Genomic DNA, 23,737 nt, shown 5'->3' with positions numbered 1-23,737 from the left:
CTCTCCCAGTCATCCCGTTCTCTTCCTTCCATCTCTCCTCATCCCCAATATCCCTTTGAGGAAGCAAGACATTTGTTCGAAAGCTTCCAGTCGGTTATTCCTCAATGGTAGCAGGTCTTTTGTTTCCGCTTGTTCATATGTTTAACTACTTTCTAGTCCCTATATACAGACACATGTGCTTTAAAATGGGCTTACTATTTGCACCCATTTTTCAAAATATTCTTAACTGGTAAACACCCCCCACACTGTATGTGGAGGAGTTGTGTTTGTGTGCAAGGTGTAATATTGGGCCACATTTAAAAACATTTCTAGGGCTACTTTTGGTTCCCAGTCCACCCCTGCTTGGCACCGAAGGCAAACTTTACAGAAAATGTTCAACCTGACGAGAAGTGCAGCAGGGTTACCGTCTAGCACCAACTCTTTTCTGCCTGTCTATAGACGATATGGTCGAAAGGGTGTTGCTGGCTACGTACCAACGATAACGAACTACACAATTCTGTTCTTGCTGCATGCAGATGATCCGGTCCTTCTTGCAAGGACACCTCAAGCCCTTCTGGCACAACTACACAACTAAAGGCTGCAGAGGCTGTACCAAGAATAAACGCATGATCAATAAAGCCAAATTCAAAGCAGTGTTTTTAGGGATGCCAGAGCTGGAAGAAACAAAGAGCCTTTTTCCTGGATGGCAGGGCTCAAGAACAAGTGTCTGACTTTACATATTTAGGGGTCATGATTTCTTCAAAACAAAAATGCGACTCCACATAGCTTCATGGCCCTACACAAAATGGAGGATCTCGCAGTGCAATAATAGCATTCGAATATTATTTGGCTTCAAGTTATACACATCCTTTTTGGCCATATATGGAAGATCCTTAGCGCATGGTGCAGATGCAGGGTTCGAAATTGAAATTTTTGCCTAGAAGAGCCTGGATAGCTTGACCGCAACAGCCACAAGTAGCTACTTCTGATTCGTGAGGCCAACTGATGCCGAACAACCACACCTGTGAATTTAACTTTGTGCATTTGGTGCAATCTAAAAATAAATATTACAACACATCTATGTACCATTTTTTTTAAAATGTATTTTTATTTTCAATAAAACCAAACAAAATAACACATATTACAACTGTTTAGGACGTACATAATCAGCATCAAAGCATCACATTATACAGTATAATTCTCCGTCCTCCCCCCTCCCACCCCACAAACTAGAGCCGGCACACTCACGTCATCTATGGGAGCATTATCAGGTATCACAGTGCTTGTGCACTCATCAGAGTCCTCTGATTCGTTATTGTCTTGATGAGGGTTTGCCATAGAGGTCACCAATTGCCGCCAGGCCAACAAGGAATGGACACAATTATATGTTTCCATCTTCTGTGGAAGTTACATTTGCAGAATGCTATGTACTAGCTCCTCGATCCCCAGTGGTAGCTCCTGGCCACTGATCAATGCTGGATACCCAGGAGCTGCATTTAGCTCCTGATTATTCAATCTCAATTTCGAGCCCTGTTGGTGTATGGAGTGTGGAACCAGGCTCTGCTGGGATTGCTGTCAGGGATAGAGCTTTTTTGAAAACACGTTTGCTCATCCCCTCGTGGATTCACTAAGGCTGCTTTAGAGGCAGACATTGGCTCCTTTCCATTATGGATCGGGTGTGTGACAGTCTGGACAGCTATGCTCTTAAAAGATTGCTTTGTTGTAGTGATGATCTGGTTACTATCGACTGGAAGGAATATCTATCCATGTCCCAAACAGCAAAGCCATTGAAGGAGCTGAAAAGGACCAATGGAAGTTTAGCCTGTGATGCCTTGTGGATTCTGATTTTTTCAGGCTGTCATCTCGTTCAGTCCCTAAAGATCTCAAAGAACAAGCAAGAGGAAAAAACCAAAGACTATTGGAGATCACACTGGAACAAATGCAGGGCTCAAGTCAAGGGACCATGTGGGTGGATGGCCCCATGTGTGTAAGGAATTGAAAAAAAAGAAAATGACTCATTTGACCACGGCCAGGAACCGAATCCAGGTTGCATGATTGGGAAATGCGACACTTAGCCACAACACCACAGAAATAGCACAGCATGAACTCCTTAAATGTGTATTGACATTCTCCCAACAGAGGATGTCTTTTGTTATAGATTCTTCATTCTAAAAAGGTGCTTACCTTTTAAATGTAGCCAGCAATGTAATATAAAATCTGTTCTCTTGGCAAATGCTTTATTTGGTCGGTGAACTTTCTCAGTCATGAAAGACAATTTAAATGGAAGCTGCATATTTTATTTTGGGATTGCTTCAGTTACTGTGATGTCACTTCCCTAAGCATGTGTTGGAATCCCCCCTTCTTTTTTAGGATGGGTGCCCTGGACAAATTTAATATCTCCCCAGGGCCGACATGTACACAGCAGACTTCTTCCAACAAACCTAGCTCAAAACTCTGACTAGGTGACAAGAAAGACGCCTATTTGCTCTTGCCATGTGTGACGAACTGCCTCTGGCATATCATTTAAAAAGCTAGAAATTGTGTTAAGACAATAGTTGTGTTAACTGCCTAAATGGGTTGAAAGACTTGCAGAATCTTTTATTGATATATCCCTGCTATTGCCAACAGAAAGATCAGCGCATGAGAAACATTCATAGGATCGAAGGATTAGTATTGCAAATGATGTCTTGCTTTATCTTCTAAGAGATTGGAATCTATCAGTAGCAAGGATAGTGGCTAGTTTTGTAGTGCCAGCTTGGAAGATCAGGTACAGAAGTGTGACCCTGGAAAATGTGCATGAACCTTAATGATGGGCAACATTGGCACTATGTCCATAATTCTTTGATTTTTTTTGGGCACATTTTAATCTGGTCCATGTGGCCAACTTGCAGCCCATTTATCATATACCTCTTAAATATAAGACTGTACATTATGGGCCAGTACAGTTTCATGAATTTGATAATCTGATGTTTCTTATATTTTAGTTATATGGTTCTGTATTGTAATAAATTGTCTAAATAGGTCTATCTGTTTAATATTTCATGTGTAATCTGTGTATTGGTATTTTTCTATCACACAAACTCTGGGAGCTGAAAGTGTATAATAAACTCAAACTCTCTCCAGCCCCACACAGGCTCTTAATTTTCATAAAGAAAAGAGCAGACTGCAACATCTCACAAAACAGAAATAGAGACTGCACGATTATATAGAGTGTTAGTAACACTTGATACCAACTCTGTGGAGACAGGTGAATCATGCAGGAACTGAGAGGGTCGATAGGAGCCCCCTTTCTAGAAAGTCCTGCTTGATGCCCGCTGGGTGGCCCGACTGGGGTGACAGACTGGGGTGAGAAACTTGAAGGTGTCTCACCTGCTAGTCCCCACGGATCTCTCTCTCTCAAGTGGCCAGGGCACGGCCATCGCCTTTGTATCCAGAACCTGGGATGGACCAGTGCGGGAGGATCACCTGGGTCAGGGGTCCTCAGGGAGTAGGAGTGGGGAGTGGGACACCGGATGGTGAGACGCGGTATCCCTCTCTTACCTGTAACATCTTTATCCAATCCTACCAGATGGGATATTTAGAAACTCACCACCCCTGCCTTTTCCCGCATGAACACTTGCTAACCGACATCCCACTCTGGTGGGAGAAAACAGACTCACACCTGAGCCGTGTACATGGCATGTCCCAATTCTATGGTCAGACGAGGTCAGGCGATTATCGGCAATCATTCACACCTGACTTCCATTTCACTTCCCCACCCGGATAAAAGGCAGAGCACGAGAGCACACTCAGAGCGAGGCAAAACACATGAAGGTACAGTAGTTTCGAGTTGGCAGTTGAATGACGGGAGAAAGACAGTCAGGTATGAGAGGTTCGTGAGATGCGCAACACCCAAGACCTCGTTGACAGAAAGCCGTTATTTTCAAGAAACCTTCAAGGCAGAAAACATAAGACCAGGGAAGAAGGCTAAAGAATCCTGCATTGCGTGTCGGAGATATCAAGGGTCCTCCCGCGTAAATAACCAAGGCGGGGAGGAGCAGCAGACACTGTGGTATTGTCTTTGTCTCCAAGAGCAAAGAAGCAAACAACAGTGAGTTGGGGAGACAGGTCTGTGTTGAAGTCAAGGTTGCAAGTGGCAACATTGTAAAGTGAGCTCTGGAAGGAACATTGTTAAATGTGTGTGATGAAAGATGCGAGTGAAGCTAAATTGCTGGTGAATATTTTAAGCAAACACATTGCACATTAGAAAGTCTTCGATTCTGGTATCAAAAGGGGATCCGAGCCGGAACGAGGGAGACAAAGTTGTTAATCTTGTGGAAAATGGGATCTGAGCCCGGACGAGGGGGGATCCATGGTCTGAGCTCGAAAGAGGGAGACCAAGCTGTGAACATTGTAGAAAAGGGGTCTGAGCCCAGATGAGGCGGACTCGTGGTCCGAGCCCAAAGGATGGAGACCAGTCTTTAACTTGTGAAAGTGAAATCTTGACAAAGGAAAATCAACTTTTGTGTTTGGTTTGCTGCATCAGGCCATCTGCATTGAGAGACTGTTATTGCGAGAGAGATTTTGGTGGAAGGCCCTGATGCCTATTTGTTGAACTGCTACCTTGTGGCCAAGAAGCTAGAGTGGTTGCGAGGCCCACACGTGCCACCTTGCCCCGTGTTGAAAACCTGGGGAAGAGAGGCTAACTGCTTAACTATCCTGACATATCATGTTTTGAACTCTTTTCTTTTGCGTACATTGTTATACCACACCATCTTGTATTTAGAAGTAAGGATTGGCAATAGATGTATTAGTATAGGCCCTTTTATTTTGACAGACTCCACTAGGACTGAGTTATTATTAACTGATGGTCGTATCTTGCTCCCATCCTTAGATTTAGGTTTAGATAGGCGTTTTACCAACCCAGTGAAGTTCAATAAACACCCTTGAACTGTGATCACTTGTGTCTGTTTTCACTGTTTGATACCATGCCTTCCTTACACTGGTTGAAGGAAGATGGATACCAACAGCCTCGGCTGATCCACGGATGTAAGTATAGCATTGATGTTCCAAAACAAAAGTGGAATTGTATGATGATAAAGGATTGATTTATGAGCGAATACTAGTAACAAGTTTGCAGAAGGTGACGCACTAAAACTTGTGATGAGGTATTAATGATAAAGAGATAACCAAAGCCAAGGTCACGGAAGAGTGCATCACAAATCCTCGTTGGTGGTATGATTAAGAGATAAGGGTTCCTTGCTAGGTGACAAGAAGATGGCTGTGTTGTATTATATTGGGGGTGCACCTATTTGTCTAGTGCTTGCTGGCACCAGTGGTAGGGGGTAAAGTGGTCTAGGTTTGTGAAAGTAAGGGCTTGTGTACATTGTTGCAGATCATAGAGTACGTGGAGTTGTGGTTTGGACCAAAAGGGAGTGATGCCCAGCATGGGTCGTATTAGGGGTACCTGCCAGAACAGTTGTTGTATCGAATAAAGGTGTTGAGAGGAGACGTAGAAAAGTTGGAAATAGAGGGAAATATTGTTCAAAGGAAATATTGTTGAAAGGAGAGTGTGAAGGATGAGTGGAGAAGGTAGTGAAGTTGAAGTTACATTAAGGTCCGGTAAGTATCAGCATTCTAAATTGTGACATGCCATCATGGAAGACACTCCATTTATGCCTTTATGTAAGGCGTTGCCCCGGTACAAAGACAAATTACTCAAATATCATTCATAGTGGGTTCATGACACGGCTGGCGAGCTGTTCATACCCTTGCCACAGGAGGGAACCATTTCGAGATCAGTGCTGCTACACATGACAGCATACTTGCATGCCGCACACAAAGGGAAAAAATTGCAAAAGCGATTAGCCATTCTAGTCTTGTGGAAGATGTATGGGTATGAGACGGAAGAGCCACCAGCGAGAGAGTGGATGCTTAATCAGCATGAAGGAGAGGGCACAGCGTCCTCGGCTCCTCCTCCTCAGAGCATCGATCCGTCTTCCCAAATACAAGGATTATATCCATTGAAAGAACTAAAGGCAGTATCAGGCAGGTACACTAACCCTGCACATGTGCCCCTCGCCTACAGAAACAAAGACGTTATAGGCAGAGCTAAAATAAACATAGTCCACTGTCTGCGCGCAATGAATATAATGAACGTTACGAGCTGCAGGTGAGACTGATGGAAGCTGAGGAAGAGATTTGCAGACAGAGAGGCAGGTATGACAACAGAGAAGAGACAGCGATTGCCCCGAATGAGTGGGTTGGATGACAAATATTGTTTAAGTTGGACGGAAGAAACATGGATGATGAGAAAGAGAAAGAGAAGTTAGAGAAAGTTAAGAAGAAGAGAGAAGAGGAAAGGAGCAAAATAAATTAGAACGAAAAGAGCAGGAAAGAAAGAGAATGGGAAAGAATATATGGGGAAGGGAAGGAAACATGAGGCAGATAGAGAGGAGAGAAAGCGAAAGTAAGAGAAGAGGAGGGAACAGGAGGAAAAGGAAAAAGAAAAAGAATTGGGGAAGGTGAGAAAACAAAGAAGAAAGGGAAAAGGAGAAGAGACGAGAAGAAGACAAAGAAAGGCAAAGGGATGTAGAGAAAGAGAATGAAGGAAATAGAGGAAGAAAGACAGGGAGATAGAAAGAGAGATGGAAATAAGGAAAGCAATGAAAAGCAATTGATGAGATTGTTGGGGGATGCATGCTCCAAGAAAAAGAGAAAAGCAAGAAACGGGAGCAGGAGGAAAGAGGAGTTTACAAAGGCGTTATAGGCAAGTGGAGCAGATACTCAGGAACTGTACCCTTCCAGATGAAGATGAGGTGGAAACCATGCAAATGAAGATCAGTCATTTATACAGAAGCAGGAGGGACAGTGGTGTCCGCAATGTAAAGAGGAGTGTTGTATTGGAAGAGGTGATGGGTGGATTGTACCAGACAGTTCCCCTGAAGAGTCTAGAGTTTGAGGACAGAGAAGATGAAGGAAGTGATTAAGGTTGTAATACAATGTTTATGGATGAGGAAAAGGAAGAGGATGGAGAAGAGGAGGAGGAAGAGACTGCACAAGCTTCCTTCATGGGGTTAAGAACAGGGGAAGAAAGAATTTTCTGTAATTACTAGGAGTGGGGGGAATCAGAAAGAATGCCGGCACTTGCTAAAAGCTCCGGGCCTCCAAAAATGCAATTAAAAAGCCTAGAGGAAAGAACAGCAAATGCGAATAGGTTGAGAGATTTACCAGGGAAGAAGAAAATTAACTTGACTGACATCACAGCCAAAACACGGGGACTGACTGCCGTAAAACAGAACAAGTTACGCAATTCCCATTGTTAGCGAAGGGAGCAGGACACACATGGACAAGAATAATTCAGTCTGTAAGTTACCAGCGCTGACATTGGGAGCGGACAAATGGATTTATGAATTAGAAAGAATGAGAACACAGATGATGGTAGCAGTGGGTGACCTAAAAAGCCTGCTTACTTCCATCATAGGGAAGAGGGCTGATGACATTTGGAAGTGAACGGGGTAACCCGGAGTAACAGCTAAGAATACTACTTATGACGGAGCACCATTTAACAATTGCAGGGCAGATGTATGGAGAGCACACCTGCGTGATGACGAAGACCCAGTTGCGTAAATCTAAGAAAAATGGCTGCTCGAAACGAGTGAGACACGGGATAAAACCATATTGATTATTTATCACATATTGTATCAGGGGTTACCTGAGCCAGTGCAGAGACAATTAAAAAAGATAGTAGTAATGGAAGTGAAACAATGGCCAGAGATTCAGTGGACTATCATTCATCTTTGTCGGTTGAGGCAAGAGAAAGCCAGGAAAAAACTTGAGGAAAGGAAGTTGGAGGAAGCAAAGCTAGTGCAGAAGAAATGATCAACGTTTTCAATGGAAGGAGCAATATTGACCAGTGAAGAAGGGGTAAATGCATCAGATGTGCAGCAGGCACCACCAGTAGGTAGTGGGAGCTTTGTAGGGAGAGGAGAATACAATTATTGGTCACAGGGAAGGGGGGGTGCACCAAGGGGTAGAGGATTTGGATTTCAGGCTCTACAGGGAGGAGGATTTAATGGGGGACAACCCAAGTTCTGACGATAACCTCAACCGTGTTGGACATGTGGGAAAATGAGCCACATTTCCCAAACATGTAGAAGTAGGGGAGGGATGCAGCTAAATTGGCAAGATCCAAGAGCGGGGACAGCATATTCTCTGCTGTATAGTGCAGAGCCACCTGAATATTATGCCCAAGATGACATGCCCCACAAATGCTACCTGCACAACACGGAAGACCAATGCAAGTGCAACAAACACTGATGCAGACACAACAAGCCCCAATACAGACACAGAAAATACAGATGCAGCCACAAGCACCCTTACAAAAGAATGCAATGACGTTGTGGAACACAAATGCGGAGCCCCAGGCGCCTACACCTAGGATAAGAAGTGTGACTGTGTTGGGAGGAAATCCTTTAACTGATACAAGAATGAATGTATATCCACAATAGTACAGCCCACAGAAAGACTTGATGTGGTCTATCCTTTCAGTTACACCGGACCCAAAAGAGGAACCAAGGGTTGGGGTAACCATAGGTGACACAACATGTTCCTTCCTTGTAGACACAGGGGCTACCAGGTCCTGTGTTAGAGAGGGAAGATGCTCAATGTCAGGCACTGCCATGAATGTACAAGGTTTTTCTGTGGCAACAAATACAGTTCCTTTTACTGACGACTTACCTATCACTATAGGAGAACATGATCTCTCCATGCCACTATTGTACTCCTGAAAAATACCTGTTAACATGCTGGGGAGAGATTTGATGAGCAAACTTAACATGTCAATATCCTTCACTGACCAGGGAATAATATGTTCTACTCCAGGGATTCACTATGTAAACGCACAAGAACATATATCGGCATTCCATGGCCAGAAAGCACAGTGGGGGGGGGCGCCATTAGACCCAGAAATATTCCTTTATGGAGTGTACACAGTGTTAGCATGGCTTCCCAGGAAAAGGGCAAATTATTGCGGCTACCCGCAGAATTTTTGTTCAGATCAGAAGTACCTATGTATGAGGAGGAAGGGCAAGTGATTCCCCTTTAGCTAGAAGCCATAATAGTGAGAGAAGACAGGGTGATTCTCCACGGGATTGATGATGAGGGAAAATATTGGAGAACAGTGATAGCTCTTAACGAGGGACACAGACTGACTGATTTGGCAGATGAAGACTTGTTTGCAGATGAGGACTCCGATGATGAGGTAGTGTTCTGCATAAACCTCTTGGTTGAAAATCAAGAACAGAGAAGTGCTGCAGAGAAATATCATTGGTAAAGAAGACACCGTCACTTCTCCAGGACGATTTGGCACCGGTACTGAACATACTGTGGACTAACAGTCTATATGATGTCAGTTTATTTAAAGGAGTAGGTGCAGTCAAAATTAAGTTGAAGCCAGAAGCTATTTTGCCTCGAGTATTACAGTGCCCAATGTCGAGAGAAGCAGATGAGGGAATCTATGATACCATTTCCGCTGTGGTTCAGAAAGGGATACTAGTGTACCCAGTGAAAAATCGACACGGGAGGGGTCGTGCGGAGTTATTCAGGATTTACTCCCCTTGACTAATAGTGTTGAAGCCCATCCCAAGCTCAAAATTTTATGGTGATTGATTTAAAAAATTCATGATTTTCCATACCCCTTCACGAAGCGTCTCAAGGATTGACTTTATTTTGCTATCGCAGAAAAAACTGGAAACATACAAGAGTACCTCAGGGGTACTGTGAGTCCCCCTCAATCTTCTATCGAGTGCTTCAGATGGACCTCAAAAACGTGCACCTAGACAGCATAGTGATACAATATGTAGCCGACATTATGGTGCACAGTGAGACAGAATAACAGTGCAGAAAAGAATCAATACAGCTGATGACAGTCTTGGCAGAGAAGGGGTATAATGTAGACACAGAGAAGTTAAAATATTGCCAGGAAGATGTTCTGTATATAGGGCAGTTAGTTTCCCAAGAAGGAAGAAAAGTGACCCATGAGAGAACAGAAGCAATCATTATTTATTTATTTATTTGTTTATTCATGAAAACAGCCAGACCAAAGCTGGTGAGGGAAATGCAACAATTCTTGGGCCTCTGTAATTACTGTAGGGCATGGGTCTTCGACTCCAGTGCATACGCCAGACCCTTCTTAAAAGGACTCATGGAAGTGCAGAAAGATGACAGTGATGTAGCCTGGACAGGTGAAATGATAGAGGCTTTTGATGACTTACAAATGCAATATGCACAGCACACACTTTAGGGATCCCATTCAAATGTAGTAATCATAGTAGTCCTCACACAAAAAACTACAGTGGGACACAAACCACTGGCATTTTGTTGTGGGATTTTAGATACAGTCATTAGAGGTCACTAGACTTGTGAAAAATCACGGGCGGCAGCAGCCTTTTGTGAGTAGTCAGAAATAAAAGGACAACTGCTTGTGTTTATCTCCAAATTAAACATTTTATTAAAGAAAAAGGTTTGAAAGAAATTCTCGCTAATCCTACTCTATCAGGGAATTCCCTACCTAGTCTAAAGGCTAAGGGAAGAACTTGTAACATAAACAAAATGTCCCTCATACTAAACAATAAAACATACAAAGGAAATCGTGAACAACATAAAGGAGTAAACAACAAATAACCAGTATTTTGGATGACCCTCACCTGTAAATCCCTTCCCCAGGGTTGCTCAAAATCAGCTTCCCAAATGTTCAAAAGGAAAAGGAAAGTCTTGAACCAGTTCTTGCAAGTTCCAAGTAAAACAAAAGCTCATTAAACAAAACAGCTTTCAGTTGAAATGATCCCCTTCCAATTCCAGCCGAGAAAAGAGTACCAATGCTAATCCTGGATATCTTCTTTCCAAGATTGTTTTGCCACAGTTCAAAGAACAGATTAACAGCTTCAATTTCTCCTTCTAAAACTTTACAAGTGGTCATGACCACTGCAGTATATTTAGCACAATTGTCATGATGCACCTTCTTGAGTGGTTGCTTTCCTCTTGACAACCACCCTTCTACTACTGTTACCATGAGAACATACCCCCTTGTTCCACAGTATGCTTCTACTTCAACCAACTTCAATGTAACATCTACTGACAGTGTTATAAACAACCACAGTACAGGAATTTCTGCTTCAACTTTATACTTCAGGATTATTAGGCATATAAAGACACACCACTTCAACCTCTACAGGTAGGCAAGGCACTTTTTCCTATGCTCCAAGAGAAGGGCAGCCTCTTCACCTCTTCTGTCTGCCTTACTGCCACAAGTATAACCTGCCGCTGCTGCAAGACTGACTTTCTCTCAACGACAGCAGTCTCAGCATTACATATGATTTGCTCATTCTTCTTTATAAGCATCCAGCTCCATTCCACAACTTTGTTAACACCTTCTTGTTTCCAGTAGCTACCCTAAACCTGTATTGCCACACTTTCAACTTCGGGTAGCAATGTCTTACTTTTATCAGAAGACACTGGAGCTGTAACAACTTGCTTCACTGTAGAAAGGGTTCGCCTCTTGGCTTGGGTAATGCTTTTTCTTCTTGTCAGTACAACAATGTCTGGGTTTAAAGAATGATTGTTCTTAATACTACAAGGTTCAGTCTTCAAAGGAAAAACAGACTTGAGCACACGCGACCACTCCTTAAGGTAAATCTTTATCCTTAAAGTACTGCAAGTAATTGTATTCCCAGGTAGTATCACAGAGATGCTTTCTAACTCCTTTTGGGAATCATAATTGGCTACACGTGACCATCATTTGATGTTGTATGTACTTGTTACAATTGTAAACGTCAACATTAGGGTTTTCGGAATGTTTTAGCAGGCGTTCCCTCTTTAATTAGGGACACATGACCACTCTGGCAACAGTAATAGTTCAACAATGGAAAAATAAATGCTTTTCTTCTTACGCGAACACTACAGCTTTCATTATTAGTGCACGATACATTTCCATTGTTAGCAATACTTTTCACAATGACAAACAGTTTATACTCGCTTCTACTCTTATGCGAGTTACTTTATAGCTGGTAACAGTTACCAGCAAGGTTTTCTGAGTGAACCTCAATGCCGAACTTCACTCACCGGCTCCAAGAACACTGCAGTTGCGGGCTGCTTCACCTTCCCGACCTCTTCTACTTCTACCACGGCTTTGGGCTCCCTTGGGACCCTTCTGAGCATGGGTGCCTCATATCCGGCCATGCCAATTGGCAGTCTCCTTCACTCCTCTGTCCCTCGGCTTGTTTTATGCCACAGGCCTCGGGCTTCAGCATGGTCACGGCTCTGCAATTACAGCCACTAGGCACATTTGCACTCTGAGCATGTCTTTCTCGGTGCAGCCACAGCAAAGCAGGGTTTGAGAACACAGGTGCCTCTCAGAACTTGCAGGTGAAATCTGCTCTCGCTATGTTCCAGCGTCCTTTTGGTGTTCATAATTACTCATGAATTGGGAGCCTTGTGCTATTCTACTACTGCCAGCCTTGCAGCTACTGCTCCAGCTCCTTCCTTCTTCCCTCTACTGCTGCAGCCTTTTATGCCTCATAGGTGGTGCAATTGGTTACAGGTGTAAGCCCTTACTGTCAATTGCCTGACCTTTGCGAAGGCTGTTAGGCCTAATTGCCTTTCCTCTACATCTACATGCTTCTTCAGCCCTCTTCTTCATCTCAGTCCCTATAGGATTCTGGGACATGTAGTTTACTTTATCAAAATTAGGCTTTTATACTTCTTGTATATTTTCAAGGGTAGATTTAATTCCCTTAGTAATTATAACAGAGGGCTCTAGGTTTTAACTTTGCTGGAAGAAGATGATTTAGAGAAGACAACATTTCTGCTATTCCTTGTAGTGTACCTTTGGTATTGAGGAGGGCATTTGATTTTAGGAATAAAAAAATATTCTTTCTTTTGGTATAATATGCTTTGGTGTTACAACCTTAGGGTTTACCACCCTAGATTTAATAGGAGGTTGAACGACATTAAAATGACAATAAGCCATAACCTCTTCTTGCATAGTGGTAAGAATCTCCCTGTCAGAGGAGAAATACTGTATCTCATCCCATGTAATCCCCTCACTACCCTGGGTCATGTCTCCACCAAGTTGATCTGCCCGCAGTTCACCAACCGCAGGGTTGGGATCAGGAAGCATCTGCCTTCCCCTGGCCACCTGGGAGGAGACTTTAGGCAGGGTTTCAGTGAGGGATTTGCAGGTTTGTTCACACTTTGCAATTGAGAAATCTACAAGTATTACGAAGGGCTGTACAGTAATGTTATATGTGGAACATGCCCTGCTTGCTATCCTTGAAAAGCATAGAAGCACTTTATCCACACAGAACCTCAGGTTATGAGGTGATTTTATTAAATTCAGCTATCAAAATTGTCAGGTGCAGAGTAGTGAACCAAGCAAGGTTCATAGTTGAGCCAGTAGAGGAAGGGGACTACATTCATGATTGCACCAAGAATACTGAGTATCATGATGGCATACCACATGTTAATGAAAATGCCCTAGGAGGGGTGCTCCTTATTGACGGGTCATCAGCAATTGACCAGAGCACAGGTAAAAGGCACACAGGTACTGCAGTGGTAAAAGAAAAACTGAATGGCAACTTTGAGACAGTGCCAAATTGCGCAATTGGCTTTGCATTTTCCAGCGCAAGCAGCAAAATTGGTAGTGCTTATTTTGGCCCTTGAAATCCATGAGGATGAGGAAATAACATTGTATTCTGACTCTGCCTACGTGACTTCAACCGTACATGCAGGACTGGCAAATTGTAAAAGGAGTGGCTTCTTACAAGCAGACAGCCCACCAGTGCAACATGCGCCGCTATTGGACAGGCTCATAAATGCACTATATCTCCCTTCGCCCATCGCCGTGGTGAAGTGTGCAGTTCACAATAAAGGTGCAGATTTAGTCTCCCGCAGCAACGAGGCCGCCGACCTAGAAGGCGAGAAAGCATATTATTTCCCTGAAATATGACGTTTACACCGTGTAAACCCAAAACATGGTAATGAAAGAAGGCTTAATGTACTGCCCATAGCACAAATTATCGAGTTACAGGGATGAGCCACACGAGAAGAGCAAGAGTTGTGGAAGCACAGGGGGTGCTCAATGTGCAATGTGGTGACAAGATCAACTACATCACCCAGCACGTACAACACAATAGAGTCTTGCGGCCATGATCTCAGAAGAATGGTTTGTACCTTATCTGATGGACCATGTTGCCGACCTTCATTGTAAATTGTGTGGTCTGTCAACAATACACCTTAGGGCACACACTATGAATGGTGAGAGAAGCAATACCCCATCCTACTGGCCTTTTCCAGCATTAGCATATCGACTATGTAGATATGCTCCAAGTTTGTAACAGCTACAGATATATGCCAGTAGTCATGTGTCCTTTTTTCTCAGTGGATCGAGGGTTGTCCATGCGCACATCCTTATGCCACATGTGCTGCGAAGTTCCTTGTACATGAGGTTGTCCCGAGGAGGGGAGTGTGCAAAGTGCTCAGGTCAGATGACGGACCACATTTTTTAGATTATGTTTTTGAGCACATCACAATCCTGTTTGGTATTAAGCACAAGTTCTCTTCCGCTTATCACCCACAAATGGGATATGAGAGCACCTCAACGGCCTCCTGAAAGAACGCTTTGCAAAATTAAAAGTGACCCTGAAAAAAGGATGGCTCCATTGCCTACCCTTAGCCGTATTTGCATTATGCAATCAGCCTGGCTCCTCCCACTTGAGTGCAAACTGATGCCCATAGTGTATCGAATATGCTTGAAACTGAAATGCATGACTATTTGGCTCCTATGATGGCGAGTGTTGCTTTTATGTCTCACCAACTTCGTGCCCTGTAGGGAGGTCGAAGAAGATTGATGAAGACAACCAACAAAGTGATCCTGTGACAGCGTTGAAGTCCTTATTTTTATACCCTGCAGACCAGGTGCTCATCATAAACTTCACCCGACACTAGCCTAGGCAGCGTTTTGAAGGTCCACATTTTGGAGGAGGTGACTCCCACGGCAGTCAAGGTGCAGGGAAGAAGGGCTTGGCTACACTCGGTGACGCCAAATCCTACAAAGAAGAGACCCCCCTGCCACACCTCCCTGAATCCAAAGGTGAAGAAGAGACACTCATACACATTTACTTTTCACACACCCATCTGGCCTACTACTTCCTATTAAAAAGTTTTGTTCACTAAATTCACACCTATTAAAAATCATTGGCTGATACAGATTAAAGTAGGAGGAAAGTAAATTGCATGAAGACTGTCACAGATTTATTTGTGTATACATAAAAATGTAACTGCATATTAAAATTAAGCTTTAGAATTGTTACAGTTGAATTAAGATATCATATGTTTGATAAACGTGTTTTCTGAATAAAGGATAGACGAAACTGAATCGACTTGTTATAAACAACCACCTGGTGAATTGTGTTTGTAGATGGGCTTTTATGTTTGTTGCTTATAAGTGGTCTAGGGGTAGCCCCTCGAGTGGAGTACCTTAGTGTCTCCATAGAGTAATGTAGTAGTCAGAGCTCAATGCAGCTCTACCTGGGAGATTCTTCCAGGTATACAAAAGCATAGGCAATTTTTGACACTAAGATTAGCTCAGATAGACACTGAATCTGTAACAAAGTCCTGGAAAAACTGCAGATGTGAGGGTGGGAGATAAGAAACAATTTGTTCAGTTGTCATTTTATTCCTTTGCACATGCACACTATTTGAACAATTTATTAGGTGTATCCCGCAATTTGCCCAGCAGTAAAAATTGGGCTTGGTTAACAGAAGACAATAATCAGCACTTTCACGTTGTGGTGACATTTATTACCTTAAACTGGGCCTCATTACAAGTCCGGCGGTAACCGAGCCGGAAAAACCCGCAGCTTACCGCCGGTCCCGTATTACTATTCCGCCGCTGTGATTGCCGGAATCACTGGGGCATTACGACACCAATGACCTGGAAATTCCGGAGGCGGAATTGTGCAAGTCCCCATTTCCATGGAGCCCCATAGGACTCCATGGGGATGGGGACAATGGAAACACTGGTTCCGTCTATGACAGAGCCGATGTTTCCATGTCCGCCTGAAGGTGGATGGTGTTAAACCCCCCAGGTCAGACCTGGCGGGAGTGACACCACCCGCCTGCAGGACTCTTAACCAGCCGGTCCGGAAAGAACAGTGGCAGCGGTTTTACCACCACCATTCTTTCCGGACCGGCAGGGTCGCAATGAGGCCCACAGCACTTGTCCCTTACACTTTTCCCTCCCTCTTGCTCAATGTCACTGGGGCTTGTAAAATCGTTATTTTGTCCTCTCTTGTACCCTTACCTTGCCTCGTCGCGCCCTGAAACACGTGTGTATGGACGCGACATAAATAAAATATATCATATCATGGCGATGTTCCACCCTGTGGACAGTAGACTCGCCAAGGGGCAAAAATTCTGGCATGCTTCTTTCACGTGTGGTGTGTTTTATCCAAATACAAAGTAGAAATGTCATGTCTTTGAAAGGCAGGTAGATACCTCCTTATGTAATAGACAACATCAAACAAATTACTCCGGTTTCATTAAGAAATTTGGCCAAGTACAGTTTATTGAACTGCACATGCCAAAATGCAAGACGGACAAAGTTCTGGTGTCTGTTTCCAAATACTATGTGAGAAATATTGCAAAGGATGAAACATTTCTCATATTATATGCACGCAAGAAACCCAGTTGGCATCAACAAAAACACATTTTAAATATAGCTCAAAAAGCAAAGTATGTGTACTGTACTTCAAACATTGAATACATGACCTACATCAAAATCCTTAAACTCCTGTTGCAAGGACAAATAAACATTTAGAAAATGAAATTGTCTTTAAAATTGTGATGTTAATCTCATTCAGAATATGTTATTTCCAATAAATGTATGATATGCAAATAGTGTATTTCTTCTTCCAACAGCAATTGTTATTGTAATCGTCATTTATACAGTGCCATTTCCCCATTTGTATGGCCTCAATGCACTTTGTGACCGATGTCCGTGTATGGGAGATTCTAAGAGTTAAGTTTAAGATGCGTGTGTGCATTCGGCCAGGTTAGGACTTAGGAAGGTTGGCTGGGCCCAAGTAAGCAGCCCCGAGGTCAGGCACGTGGATGGGTGATGTTGGTGGATTAGGATAGAGTGCTAGTGCAGGAGATTCGATGTGTGCCCAGCTACACCACATTTTCTTACGTAGGTTGTCGCTCTATATTAATGGCTGAGGTGTTGAGGTACATCAGGGGTTTGGACGGATATGCGAGCTGCTAGACCAGATTTAAATAGGCATACCTGCATTCTGGAGTGCATGCATGGGGAGCTGTGCCTGTGGCATGTGTCCACAGACGTGGTACGAGTTATACATACCTTAGTCTTGGGCAAATTTCTGTTCAGTGTCGTTTTCTTAGGACTATCATGATGGTAGATTGGTTGTTCTAGTGCATCTTTGGTGGTGTTAGCGTACTACCTTTGTGGAGGACCTGGCTGGTGCCTTTCCTTGAGTGCAATAGGAAATACATTAAATAGATCTAGCCACCTATGGCCAAGATCAATAGTATAATTCCTGTCCTGACGGAAAGAACCATCTAAGTGCTTCTTAGTGTATCTCTGTTCCGAACTACCCTCACAGCTATTAAAGTGCATTCTGTACCCAATAGCCCCGGTTGAACTGTCGCAATTTCCTAACTACCCCCCAATGCGACCTCTGGGTTTAGCGTTCTGTGTGCTTGGGTAAGCCCTTTGATAATTAGGTAGGGTCCTCCAGTTGAGTGCGTAAATCTTAGCTGTCCCCTATTCAAACTGATCCTGCCAACGTTGCTATCTCTAGTGGTCTGTCTGAATAAGCATTATGTTCCTGCATCTTTAAGTTGCCACATCCAAGGTGCACCAAATTTATCGGCGTTGTTTAGTAAGCAGATTGCACTGGTTATAGAGCTGGTGGCTCGAGCAAGGGCGGGCGAGGGTTCGGTGTCACGGGGTGAAGTATGATCGACTAGTGGGGGAAAAGAGTTTAACTATCTCACGGTGTGCTGCTAGGAACGCTGCCGGCATACGCAATGGGTGGAAGAGTAGGTGTTTAGTTGGGTCTGGGCCAGTACTTGTATGCATGGGGCAATAAGAGAGTGCAGGTTTCTCACGGTGTGCTGCTGCCAAACTACCAGCATTCAAAGGGGTTTGGAAAGTGTGTGTTTAGTTGGGTCTGGACCAGTTTGTGTGCTCGGGCGATCCCAATATAGAGTTGGACAGTTTCAAGAGGAGGAAGGAAAAAGCCAGGTTTTTAGGACCTTTCTGAATGCGAGGTGATTGTCAATGCTGCAGATGTGGAGGGGCATAGAGTTCCAGATGGTGGGAGCTTGGATGGAGAAGAAGGATCTGCCCAGTCTGGTGTAGTTATATTGATGGATAATGAGGAGAAGGCTGCGCCGGATCCAAGTGTCCTGGAGGGTCGGTAGAGTGTTCATTTGTTTTGGAGGAATTCCAGGCATGTGTTGTGGATAGTACAATGAGTAATGCACATGGCTTTAAAGGTAGTTCGTCATCCAATAGAGAGCCAGTGGAGGGCTCTCATTGTGGGGCTGATGTGTTCTCTGGGAGGGAGGCCGATGAGCAGGCAGGCTGCTGCGTTTTGGACTTTTTGCAGTTTCCCAAGTAGGAAGGCTGGTGCACCCAGATAAAAGCAGTTTGTATAATCTAGGGCAGCAAGGATGATGGTGAGGATGGCAGAGATTCAGTGAGAATAGGTGAGGTCGGGGAAGATACGCCGGAGGATGTGTAGGTGGAAAAAACAGGTTCTGGATAAGGAGTTGATGTGTTGGGAGAGGGATAAATCTGTGTCTAGCGTGCATCTGAGGTTTTTTCACTGAAGTGGAGGTTTCCGGTGCCTGTGGAGGCGGCCTAGAGAGTGAGACCAGGGGATAGATTGGGGATGGAGCACAGAGTTTTGAGGAGGGATTTGATGTAAGAATCTTTTAAGGATTCCTGGAAGATTCCTCATGCAATAGGATTTACCAAGTGTGCTGTCATTTCAAGAATATATATCAAAGAAATTGCTGTGATGTAACCATAAACAAAAGCTTACATGTTTTAATAGCTCCAATAATAAAAGGGGACATTTAACATTACAACATTTGGAATATTGAGGTGTTAGATAGCAAAGAACAGTGGGCCTCATTCCAAGTCGGCCGGTCTACTAAAAAAGTGCCAGTATTCAAGCATACTGGCACTTTACTGGACCGGCCGACTACAGGTTTACCGGTGGGGCACTTGGCTTACCTCCAGCTTGAGGTAAGCCAGGCACCCTAACAGCAATAAAAGCCCACATTATGACAGCAAATCCCCTCATGGAGTCCTATTGGACTCCAAGAATGGGGATTTACACCGTCACTCTGGCACCCGTAATACGGCGGCATTTCCACTGGACCGGGTGCTGGAAATGGTATCTACATTTGCCCGTCTCCTGGCAGCCCTACCACCAGGATACCGGCAACCGCAGAATGAGGCAGAGTGTCTTGATTTTGGGCTTTGCCAAAACTTGTTTTTGGTGGCTCTTCTGTGAGTCTAATACAAGGTAGATTTCAGTTAATCTTACATGGGAAAAATAATAAAAGGGGAGAAGTCTTGGGCACAGAGGATTGGCACAGCCATTTGGGAAGCCAGATATCCTGTTCGTCACAAGAGAAAATACATTAGACCCAGCCCAGCAATTAGATAACATGCCCAGGGCTTCCACAAATACATCTTTTGCATTCCATATAAGGTGAAAAATGGTCTCCGCAGATGATATAATTTGAGGTGGTCAAATGAGGAGAAGGTCTGGTGTTCAGAATGACAGCACCAAAGGCAATATGGTGTTAAGTTTCAACCCAATGTTTTGAGTCCACAGTACTCCATGTGGACTTTGATGGAATTACCATGAGTGGTAATTCTGCCATGTTAATTCCTCTGATTTTTTACCTTAACGTGGAGAATTTACCTCCAGCATAATGCTATTAAAGTGCATTCTGTTGGAGGTCAATCTACCACTTTAAGGTCAAAGTCGTAATTCTGCAGTGCAGTAAAAATGTCGGTAATTCCGTTACAGCCACAAAAAAGAGAGTAACAGAATTACGGAAACTTTTTTACTGGATCGCCTAACTCGTAATGATGCCCTAAGTGTTCTGAAATAGTGAGTATACCACACAATAGGAGACTAAATACAGTATTCTGATATTTATCCAAAATCATGTTACTTTATACATTTTTCAAATATAATATACATTCATGTTGCATATTTATGAATTTGGCTTGGTACTAGAAATCTAAAAGTCCATATTTTATTGATGAAAAAAGAACCTTTGGGACTTATGGGACAAATATGATTGAGTCCAAATTGTTCAGAATACAATCCTGTCACATGCTAAAATATTTCTGAACTATTGAAGAAGGGGCTATTCTGTGGACATGCCAACCTGTTAAGCAAACCAATGGGCACACTTAGCCAGTTAAAACAAACTGCATTTTCATATGACAACAATGGGTGTGGAAAATTAGAGAATATAGAAGCAAAAACCCAAATGAAGTAAGGAGAGAGCTCTGGGATGTAGAAAGGCGAACCTCTGCATAACTGGATGAGCGTGGAGGTGAGATGATATCTTAAGGACAGGAGACCATGGGCCTTTACCTGGAGTGAGACCTGACTTCCCTGAGGCAGACCTGATTTCCAAGAGGCAGATACATTGAAGGTATAGTTAACAACTGGGGTTTGAACCAGTGGCCAAGTCTCTATAGCCTAACAGAGAATTTATAAATCAAGACTTGTGAAGCTCTAATATTTAAAAAGAGATTTTGAAAGGAAAGGGAGATTAGTTGGGCCATTTCTTTTCCATGGAAAATTATACAGTTTTAAATGGTCATTGAAACCTAACCCATTGCACTCACCCGAAAAGAGAGATGCCTGCACTAGTAAGATCCAATCTGTGAAGTGAAGTACCATACTCATTGCACTGTGCGAAAATCATAAAACAATACTCCTACAGTGGCGAAGTGACCACAATGACTTTGTCACATCGAGCTGGATATGAGATTACCAGGTTATAGAGTAAACCCTCAATGCTCACATCGAGCTGGATATGAGATTACCAGGTTATAGAGTAGACCCTCAATGCTCACACCAGAAAAAAAATGCAACCCACTGGGGAAATGGCCCAGCACACCTCTTGCAAGGAGAACACTGTTTACCCTCATAAAATACAAGTATCTGCCAGCCAAGAACTCTGCTGCCACGAAGCGCTCTAACAAAAACATCATAAGCAATAGGCATTAAAGCTACACAGCGTCACAATTGACGTACATCACATAGGTTACAAATCCAGGTAGCTGCTTGGTCTGACCCTATACACATATAGTCTGCTCCATACAGGATGCCAGGTGATTGGTCCGATCGTCTTCTGTCCATCTTCTTCCACGTGGGGATCTTCTTCTTTTGTCATCAAGTAAGAAGACTCTAATTGGCAATTTGGTTACACAATTGATTATTCCTTTCAAGGTCATGATAACTTCTCAGAACTAAGTGATGCCAGCACCTTTTCCAGGTATGCTGGCGCCTACACAACTATCCCACCTGCAGCTGAAATTTGTTACCTTTTTCCCCGGCACCTTGCAGCACAAATTACCTGCTCTCTGATCTTCCTGATTGATTGGTCACTTCACAGTTTTATGGCCTGGGGTCTTGGACTGGTCAGTGTACTCGGATGTTTGAATCTGGTGCTTGGGAGTCTCGGCCCGCTATAACGTAGAGATTTAGACTGGTGAAGGCCTAAAGCCCCCACCAACCTTCTTGTGGGATAGCTCTTGAAAGACCCATTTCGGCCCTGTCTTGGCCTTGCACGGCAGATTCCTTCTGAGTTACATGCACTAGTGATAGACAAAATAAAGGGTTATGTGTGTTCAAGAAATCATCCTTCTGCAGGGCTACCAGGGCTGCGAGAAAAAAAACGCACACCCTGCTAACCTTCGGGACGGGATGTAAATGTGCTGGCATAGCTATGGCACTAGGCCTCAATTTCAAAATAGCGTCTTCCTTCTAAAATGATGTTTCATTACACACGTGATACTAATACCAGAATTCACTACGTTTCCACTATAATCCATCTCCTACGGGCGACCCCCTTCATTCTCCCAGCTCCCCTTCAACATCTACTTTTGCAATCGCCTCGTCCTAAACCGCTAAGGGGTCTGGAACATCCGCCCCTGCACCCCAACAAGGTGCACAACAGTATCTGTCTGCAGCCATAGACCATTACATTTGGGATAAACAAAGCAGAATAAACAACATGCCCCATAATTCCCTCACTGAGCAAAACCAAAACCAAAACATGGACTGGATCCAGTTAGTGGAATTGTGGACCCCGGAGGGGAATGACCAAGAAAAAGGCTGGAAAACATGTCCCTGGACCAGCTGGCCCAAACCATGTAAAACCAACAATAAAGGGAATACATCTCCCACAATCCCTCTTTCGGAACAGAGGAAAACCCAGACCGGTCTAAGAAAACTAGCCACAGAAGCGTTTTACAACCCCTCTCCCCCAGAAGGGGCAGTGTTGGGCAACATGCGCCCCTCCCTCATTTGATATCCAGATTGGCAGCAGGTACACATACAGTTAATGGACACATGGACAGAGCCTCACTTCCTTCCCACACTACTAGGAATACTGGGGAGGAAAGAACTCCCGTCTCCCCCACAATTGCTAGCACAAGGGAGAGTGTATCACCTGCAACTACAGTCTCTCTTAAAAGCCATGAAAAAGATACCAGCACTGCACTAAACAAAGGAGAAAGATTTTTTCCAAACTCCCATCCCACAAGAGTAATGCTTAATATATACTGGAAGGGTGCAGAAGGAGGAGACTGACACATAGTTGGCATTGTTATTGATATAAACGTTTATAAGTAATGAAAATAAAGTGAAAACCTACCTTTTCCAGCCTCAAAATACTAAGGTTCCAGTCAGGTAGTCAGTGTAAATCAATAGCCCACCATCCTGTGTCAAAAATCCTACTTCTGCCCCTTACACTTAAAATGAAACTAAAGTGTGTGCACATGTTTTTGGTCCAGGAGAATGACTACCTTCCCCTGGACGAGGTAGCACAATTCTGTTTGCAAGTTCCTAACCAGGGGGAATGGTTCCCTTCCCCTGATTTCACTACTTTAGAAAAGGATTGCTTATCCTCCAACCCTCTGTTTCAGAAAGTTCACTATTTCGTTATCTCACAGGGAATGACTCCCTTTCCCTGGAACACTGGTTTGATCCTCCTTGTGAGTTTTAGCCGCCAGGAGAATGACTCCCTTCTCCTGGCCTTCCTTGGATTTGCACTCACAGTTCACAACACAAGGGGAAATTTCTCCCTTCCTCTGGCCTTTCTCAGAATGTGTTTCACAGTTCACAACATCAGGGGGAATTACTTCCCCTGGCCTTTCTTATTATTGGTTTTACAATTCAGAACACCAGGGGAAATGTCTCCCTTCCTCTGGCCTTTGTTAGACTTTAGTTTTGGCAGACGTGGTTCACTCTCCTGCCAGGTACTGTCACGACAAAGATGACCCTATTATCCTTATATTTTATATATGGCAGACCTGGTTCATTCTCCTGCCAGGTCCTGCCATGAAGAATATTACTTGTTGTCGAGATCTTCTGTGCACGTGTGTGCCAAATGCTTGGTTCTTTCATTCTTCCATTCTTGCACTCTCTAC

At 43.7% G+C, this 23,737-nt stretch overlaps 1 protein-coding gene across 1 annotated transcript in view; it reads right to left on the bottom strand.

The window, feature by feature from the left end:
* The window catches only part of OCIAD2 (OCIA domain containing 2), a 126,005-nt gene that overhangs the window by 68,275 nt on the left and 33,993 nt on the right, over positions 1-23,737 (bottom strand). The gene's annotated exons all lie outside the window — the stretch shown is intronic.

The sequence above is a fragment of the Ambystoma mexicanum genome, chromosome 6q, assembly GCF_040938575.1.
Source record: "Ambystoma mexicanum isolate Mex_15411 chromosome 6q, UKY_AmexF1_1, whole genome shotgun sequence".
Classification (NCBI taxonomy): Eukaryota; Metazoa; Chordata; class Amphibia; order Caudata; family Ambystomatidae; genus Ambystoma; species Ambystoma mexicanum.
Note: the sequence above shows the minus strand (reverse complement) of the source record. Positions and strands in the feature narration are given on the sequence as shown.